Below are 9,177 nucleotides of genomic sequence, written 5' to 3'. Positions count from 1 at the left end.
GTTTTGCCAAACTCAGATATGAGGATTTTATTATTTGCTTTGTCATATACTGAGAAATATTGGTCAGATAATACAAGACTTTTGAAGACATCACATTGGCCTCTGGGAAATTTTAACAATTCAATTAATTGCATCCCTAATTTTCAGTGACAGAAAAATCCTCACAGTTTAGCAGCACAAACCAAAACTTAATTGGCATTTTTAATCATTAAGTAAATTGTTACTGATCATCAACTTTCTCTCGATCAACTATAAACAAAACTGTTCTGTACTACTTCTACAGATCAACTCTGCACCAGCTGCTGATGCCCACTGCTGTTAATGTGGACAACAACATGTTTGAAAAGATGTGGAAAATGTGCAGATGCGCATGTGAACTCAATGTGGTCTCTGACTTTGTGCTTCAGTAATGTGTTGCTCTTCTAACAACAAGTAGAAGAAGCGACTTCTTCTCTGTCATTCTTCACTATGACTCTGCGTGTGTGTTTGTTTGTTTGTCAGTCAGTGTGTTGGACAGTGGTGCAGAGGCAGAGGTCCAGAGATCAGCCACTCAATCAGCAGGCAGCGCTCAGCTTCTTCCTCAGTTCATACAAAGTTGTAGACTTAAAGGAAGCGACTCTCAAAAGCTCACAGCAGTCCGCTCCACTGCCAGGGTACACACACACACACACACACACACACACACACACACACACACACACACACACACACAAACACACAATACAGTTACACACACATACAGGACATAATCCAAATGAGCCTGTTCCAGCAGCGTACCCGTCACTCCCCACTGCCGAGGAGTTTCAAGTGATAAGACAACACAGCACAGACACTCGCCGTCACACTTTTTCAGACTATCACAGCTAAACACACTGGGTTAAGATTTCTGTTCAAACTACAGGATCACCTCAGACAGGTCCACTGCTTAAGGTTGTTTATACAAGATAATGTATGTTGAGTATCCATGGTGACGTGTCCTAATGTGTGCAGGTGAACTATCTTCCTCTAGTAGAAATAACATTAAAAGGTCAGCGTTAGCACTAAAAAGTAGCGTAATAGTAGCAGAAGGACGTGTTTCATTCCTTATAAATTCAACTTTTCCTCTTAGCGAGGAAGAAGGTGTTATTTCAAACGTTACAATCTCACTTTAAAGATTTCATATGCAATTCTTGGCCTCCTAAAAGGAACAGATTATAAAAATGATTTAAAAATCTCTATAAGTGAACATGTAAGTGAATTACTGTAGGTCTACTACCATGCTGGTGACTGTGGAGATGTGCTTTGAGCTAAATACTCAAGCTAACATACTCATACAAATACAAACACGAGTCACCGATCACCAGTCACTATATAAATTACATTTCTATACAACTAAACTGCAAAAGCAAAATTGTTTCCTGGGAAACGGAAATGCAACTGGATCAAGATTTTCTATTAATGGATATAGAAACTATTGTTAAGTTGCGAATACGCTGATATTGAACATATCAGTAAAACGTTCACAGACAACTATTTGATTTCCTTGCAGTACAACATCTATTTGTAGTGAGTACAGCATTATTAGGCTACATATTTATTATGGGCACTGACGTCACTTGGTTACAGTAAAGATTGTTGTTTGGTTTAATAAAGAAAAACCTCACAGTGACGCCAGATACAACATATGTATTTACATTTACCCGAAACCACAATCTTTTCAGTAACCTGCTGCTTCTGTTGCTGAAACCTAACCACAGACAGGACTCTGAATGCGAAACCCAGTCTCTGGTGTGACAGTTGTGTGCTTTGTACAGGAGAAAATATGTTACAGGATTACGTTTTTCTCCAAAATGTATTTGCTGTTGCAGGTCACTTGTAAAGAAATGTTTTTTCTAGGAGACAGGGTTGAATGTTTACCATTTTCACCATCTCAGTTTAGTCAGAATGCAGAAAAGTTTCAGCAAAAAGTTACCGAACTGGAAGTTAATACAATTCATCCTGAGGTGAACATGTGCGAGTTACTGTCCACCCTACCTGAGAACAGAGCGGACTGGTCATGATCTCCAAGATCAGTCATCAAATGGTCAAATCGTGGTAATAACTGGTCTTAAAATCATGTGGTGTGTCCCCAGCGTAAGTCAGCCAGGCGGCCTGCGATCAAGCACTAGAGAGCGGTGACCTTTACTGATGACTTCTCTGCATCTCCCAGCCGTCCAGCTGACACTTTCACACCATTAACCCTGAATGCTTCCTCTAAGTTGTTGCCTGCCGACCAGCAAGCGAGGCAAGAGAGGGTAAGAGGGAGAGATAAGGGGGTGATTGGAGGGGTGGGGGTGAATGGGACAGAAGGAGAGGGGTATAAAAACAACATAAGTGGACCCTGAGCCCCTGGCCTCCTCCCTCCTCTTGTGTTTTCTCTCCTTGGAGATGCAAAGGCCTGCGTGCACTCGGTTCTTAAACATGCTAATCTGACAGCATGTAATTGCTCAGGCAACAATAAAATTGCTTCACTGAAGAACACTTGGCTATCGGAGGCCAGTTTTAGCGTCCGCCTATTCAGTGACAATGGACACTTGTGAGAGCATGGCTATAACCTTGAATGGTATCCATGAACAATTAGTAGTAGTATTGAGTCAGCTAAATGTTGTCAGGACAGGAGGTAAAAGAAAGTGTTTAGGAAGGATGGAACTTAAAGGAATCCCACAAACAAGTAGTATAAGCTCCATATATCTTACTCCTCTGTGCCACAGAGCTGCGCAATCATCCAGAAACACATCAATCAACTAGACTACGTTGCAGTGATGACATGTTTTTCCTTGAACATGAGCAACGTAGATTGTTTTATAATTAGTGGCTAAAGGCTGACTCAGCAGCTAAACAGTAAAACTGTCCTTGAATATTTGTTAGTTTGTGTGCTAGTGTTTAGTAGTAGTGTATGTTGTTTGCAGTCGCAGCAGTTAGCAAAACAATCGGAACTCAAGGTCCACTTACTGTCCTTTTTTGTCAACACAAATTTCAAGCATGAACGAGAAGAAGTCCGGAGGGTGCTCAAAATCAAGGAACATTTTAGAAATCAGTTCCATCAAAACTGCACAAACTCAATCTGCTGAAGACCATGTGATTCCGTTGAAAGCCCCAGAACAAGCTAGTAAGTGGACCTTGAGTTATTTTCTTTTTTCAACTGCTTCCAAGGCCAAGAACAAACGTCCAATCTCAATAATACAGAATAACACAAACCTTATGCTTCAATAAGAATTAAATGAAAGGTTTCAGTGTTTTCTAGGAAAAAAAAAAAATCTTTGTATGCGATTAATAAAAGAGTAATTCAGATTTTTTGCACTTAATTTTACTGAGAACGGTTATGAAATAATTTTAATTCTCTTCATTTGTTTCATTGGATTACTGCTCAGACTCCCAAGTTCTTTGGAAACAGCAAAGAACTTGTAATCCCAAACATATCAAGGTTAACCAAGTACTTAAAAAGGTTTTTTCAAGGAATCACACTATCTGGGTCACTCCACAAAAGCTTTTTGAAAACGCAGAACCGAGACATGACGAGCACCGCACTGTTATGTATGAAACCCAGGATGTACATGAGAGAAGAAAAGGAGTTGAGTTGCTTCAGGTACAAGGCAACTACACATAGAGAGCGAGAGAGAGAGAGAGAGAGAGAGAGACACTCTCTCTCTACTGGATCACTGGCATTTCTTGCATGTTTGCAGCATGACTAAATGAAAGTATGTGCATATGAACACACTGCAGGGAAGAAACTGCTCAAAAACCTGAACAAGAACAAAGACACCAACTGTCACAGAGGAAAAACACACACACACACACACACTCAAATATGACAGAGGGGGCCTTATCCTATATGTTTTTAAGGGTTCACAGTGTTTAAATTGGATTATTGTGGCTGTGTGTCATATGTTATGTTAACAGGTGGAAGGATTACACAGAGCGGTCTAATATAGGGCTGAATATTTAGTGTCTTTTGGTTCTTTTCTGCATCTCACGTGTGCGATTCTGCTGTAAAAAGCTTCATCTACCCGTATAACAAGTTTGTTGTTTCTTATTCCTCATTTTGATTTCTGTCTTTCCTCCCTTCTCCAGATATTTCCTCTTTCATTTAGATGATAAAATGTTCAAAGGCACTGATAAAGCGGAACAGGGATAAGAAGGCATAAAGACACAATAAGGCCAAATAAAGCTGAAATTTCAATTATTTTTATTTGTGTACTATTTCTATTGGCCTATACTCTTATTTTATGCCACTGAAGACTCATTTGTTGCTTTTCTTCTGCTTTACTAAACCCCAATGGTTTATGTATCATGTCCTGTATCAAAACTAATACAAAAATTGTTAATAAAAAGTGAGATATTTATTTATTATAGTATTTATTTATATTATTTGCAGCCATAAAGCAACTTAAAAGAAGCACCAACACTCTGGTGACCCGAACCTGCTTTTGGCTGCAGCTTTAAAATGAAAAAATGTCAGGGGGCTCAAATCCCCAGTTTCAATACCCCCCCCCCCCCCCCGAGATGCGCCTACTCCTGCTCTGCAGCTGGTCCTCACTGGGAGCCGGTGACAGTCCCATCTGTGGCAGCGAGAGTGTGTTTAAAGACCAAGAGGTAGAGTAAAGGGAGGATCGAGTGTATCTGAAGTGAAGTGACACACGTGCTCGGACGCAAATGCATCTGACTCAACATCTGTTCTTCGCTGAAGGGGGAGAAACCGGTGTGTAATGTGTCAATGACCTGTTTCAACTTGACAATCGTGGCATCTCAGACAGAGATGACAACAAGGTTTGATAATGTTTCCACAAGATGACCTGCAAACTGGCACCACTTTCTAATAATGCACGCTTTATTCGAAGGAAAGTTATAACCGGCAACTTTTAGGTTTTAGGTCAGTGAAACGTGTCTCTGGCAGCATGACTGTCCCACTTTCTAATGAGCCGTCTAGTCTGTAGTTATAGTAATGATAAGGGTGACAGGTTTCTCACTCTCTAAGGTAAAAGTTAGTGACTATAAATGTTAAAAATAAAGTTTTCTTATTACAAACCATAAAGTCTGTACTTGTGAATGTTAATAAGTTGTTATTAAAATGATTTTGATCTAGACCCACAACTGATATATCAAGAATTAATGAATTAACTATCAATAATTAATAAAGCTGTTGAGTTCCACTTATAAATGCTTGATAAAAAGTGCCTCATCAGAAAGTGGTGCCTTTACACCTGACACTGTTACATGAGCAATTTTTAATTTTCAGCTGCAATCCAGGTTTTTTTTTTTTTCCAAGTAAATTTTGTTTATTTTGGCCAAAATCACATATTTGTGTGAGAGTGTTTCGCAATCTGTACAACTCACGACACGTTTTCTTCACAGACACTTGACGCAGATTGGAAACATGCAACCAACCAAAGAGAGTAAGTACGAGGAACAGCAGAGAATGGATATCTCTTAAAAGGCTGATAAAAATAACACATTCTTCCTCTTACAAACAAAAAGTTGAATTAATAAACTATAAAAACCCCTTTCTCAATTTAATGCCCAGCAGTTAAATTGTGCTGCTGTTAGACTATGTAAACGTACCATTATCCTGTAACTGCTGCTTGTGGCTACAGTGACTGAATGTTACACTGTCGCACTATAAGTAAATAAAGCATTAAACATATAATATTAAGTAAATGCTAAGTGTATTTGTGGCTGTATTACGCTCTGGTTTGCCGAGGCTCCAGTTGGAAGAGAAGCTTGTATTTGTGCCTCCTCTATCATGTTTTCTTTTGCCTGATTGTAAGATTCTTGGAAAAAACTACAACCTGGCAACAAATCTGATGTTGATAAGCTACTAATGAAGCTTGTGGAAAGATTGCCTTTCAAGAATGAACTAGTTTTGAATTTTAAGCTGACGTGGATGAGAACTGCTCAGAAAAATGGCTCCAAACCAGCTACTAATGGACCTTGTGGTGAGACTGATTTGCTGACCGGATGTTTTTACAACGCTGACCCTATTATTTTAGAGGTGCTACATCCGTCATTCGATCCTTCAGTGCATCACTGTATCAAGGTGACGTGTCGCTGCCAAATGTTGATATATCTGTGATTGGGATTTTCTCTGTCAGTGTCTGAGATGAAAAATGCTCAGTGAATATCCACCCACACACAGAATAATCACCACACAGGATTGTGGGTAGGTCAGATGTTGTCGTCCACACATTCGTATCAGAGAATTCATGGATACGGATTTATAGTTAAAAAAAAAGAAAAGAAAAAAAAAAGACTGTTGCCTGGCAACGCAATATCACAGCGAAGGAAGTGACGGGAGCTAAACGCAACAAGAGGGAGAGAGATGTGGAAACAGGAAGAGGAGAGAGGAGGGAAATGTTGTGAAAATATTGATTTAGGATTAATTATCAGTTATAACTCTCTCAGCAGTTATGATCTAATCACTGAATCCGTCATACTAAGCCTGATTACAGTGTTTTCCTTCTCTCTCTCGCTCTCCTCCTCCTCTTCCTCCTCCTCCTCCTCCTCCGCACGCAGCCTGGATGGTCCAGAATATGAGATGTTTTTCTCAATGCGTCCAACAGGGTCAGATGCAGTAGAGTATGTGGGAGTGAAGAAGTGATGACAGCCAACAACAAAACTCACAAGGTGTAAAAGCTGTATAGTAATCTGAATACTGAACACGGGTGAACCACTATATGTTACTATCAGTATCATTGTGAGTGCAGGACTCTTACTTGTGATGATCGGTCTCGCTGATCAAAGACACATCAAAGCCGACCTGCTCCAGATATTTTAACATTAATTATATGAATGTTTTATTCTTGTTTCTTCTGATTCAGGGAAGCTCTCGGTGCAAAGTTGAAAATGTGAATATAGGGCGATGTTATGTGAATCTACATAGTTGTGAGTTTATTGGGAAGCTAAAACTAATACCGTCTAACACAACAGTCCTGCAATGAATCCTCTTTCATGAAAGTTATAATATTCAGTTCAGAGAGGGGCTGATTCATTGGTCATTTTGGAGGCTGTATTTTGTGGTGCTGTTCAAGTTGCATTGTGTTGTTTCTGAGAGGTGTTTCTAATATCTAGTCAACATTCATACTAATAAGCGTAGACTAGATAACACCTCTCAGCGTAACACAATCCAGTTCGACAGCATCACCAACTACAGCTTTCAAAATGACCATGACAATAAATCAACACTTCTTTAAAACGGTGTCAACAAAAGCAAAAACTGATCATTATAACAGTCATTTCATAATCTTTTTTTTTTTTTTTTAAGGGCTGTTGTATTAAGCAGCATTAGTTTTAGCTAGGTGTAGCCTACCTAATAAACTGGCAACTGTAGAATAAATGCTTATGCAGTACATACAGTGGCTGAAAGTCACTAAGTACATTTATCCAAGTGTTGCATTTCAGAGGCAAACACTGTACTTTTTACCCCGCCACATTTATTTTAAATATTTAGTTACTTTGCAGATTTAGACGAATAATTCTAAGTACAATCAACAAATAAGAAATGATGTGTTATTAGAGGTTAATATAAGATTTCACTGCTCCCTGAGGGGACATTCACAAGATATCCAGCAGTATGGGCTACAGTAAATACATTTAGCTCCACCATTGTCAGCTGCAACATTACAATGATATACACATTAATGCATCAATAATTATAATATATTAAATATAATATACAGTACATTATTCTGAAATGGGGCATACTACATAATGAGTACTTTTCTTTTGGTACTTTAAGTATATGCCAATATGCTTATATTTCTGTAATTTTTACTTAATAAAAAATGTGAATGTATGACTTTTATGCGAGTATTTCTGCATTGTGGTATTACTTTTATTTTACATCTGAGTGCTTCTTCCATGCTGAGTATATATATATTTAAAACGTTCCATAAGTGTTAAATGTGTAGAAATGTGTATAAGTACAGTATTGCTATTGCTATTATAAAGCCATATAGGTGTGTTCTTCTTGCATCAGAAATGATTCTCCTCTCTTTCATCTTTATCCCTCAAATTATTATTATTATTCAGACTTTTGCTCCATCACGCACTCTTCAATCATGATGCTGATGGACTCTATTTATCAGGTTGAATGAATCAGTCACTCAGGAGCACATGCAAATACTCCTCTACTGTCATCAGACACCATCATAAGCCACGAGGAAGAGGCGGAGGAGGAAGGCCCAGGCCGGGGTCATGAGAGACGCGACCTCCCCTGCGGGCTCATGTGGCAGCTGTGTTTCTCAGCTGAACAACGACCGGGAAGGGTTCACTGAAGGCAGCCCAACAGCAGAGACTGTAATCGTGAGTCGTGCTGATGTAACGTTGACAATTAGGTCAGTCCGATGGGTCGACTCAATGACAGATAATCGCTAATATTTCCGTAGGGAGCTGAGAGCCACGGAGGGGAGGATGGAGAGGAAGGATGCTGTCTGTCGGGTACCATGTTGGCTGCTCGCCTCTTGTGACGCCGGCCTGCTCCACATATGCGTCTAAAAATGAAATCCAACCCCCCACCCCACCCCCTCCGCCTGTCAGTGTGCCGATCAGCGATCAGCCAGTGATGGCACGGCCGCACTCACAGCATCTTGCCTTCATTGAACTGACAGGCAAACGCGCACATCGACAAAACAAACGCAAATATGTGAGATCTGAAATGAAAATCTAGCTGATGCTGCCGTGCTGCTGTGCGACGGTATACTCTGACAATAGCTTATGGTAAAATATGCATTTTCAATCGCACTTAAAAATACAAAATAAGTACGATAAATGACGTCTCTTACCTCCGTGCTGTCCTCTATTGGCCATTACAGGATGGATGAAGAGGAGGCGCAGGTGCAGGGATGTAGAGCGACGCCCAGAGAGACAGAAACATGAAGCATTCGTTACATTCATTTTCAATATATACACAACAGTAAATAAATCCAGAAATCATTCTCACCTGTTTTAACCGGGATCCGGCTTTTGTACCTGATGTTGGTCGTCATGTTCACCGCTCTCCTCCCTGGATGTTTTTTTTTTCCCCTGAAGCGACGGCTCACAGAAAGCGGCCCCTCGCCTCGCCTCGCCTCCAAACCCCGGACTGAGAGCAGCAGGGCGGGGCTGAGCTGACAGATGAAAGCCCCTCCTCCTCCTCACACACTCAGCCAGTCACACTGCAGAGTT

The sequence above is a fragment of the Seriola aureovittata genome, chromosome 5, assembly GCF_021018895.1.
Source record: "Seriola aureovittata isolate HTS-2021-v1 ecotype China chromosome 5, ASM2101889v1, whole genome shotgun sequence".
NCBI classification, from domain to species: domain Eukaryota; kingdom Metazoa; phylum Chordata; class Actinopteri; order Carangiformes; family Carangidae; genus Seriola; species Seriola aureovittata.
Note: the sequence above shows the minus strand (reverse complement) of the source record.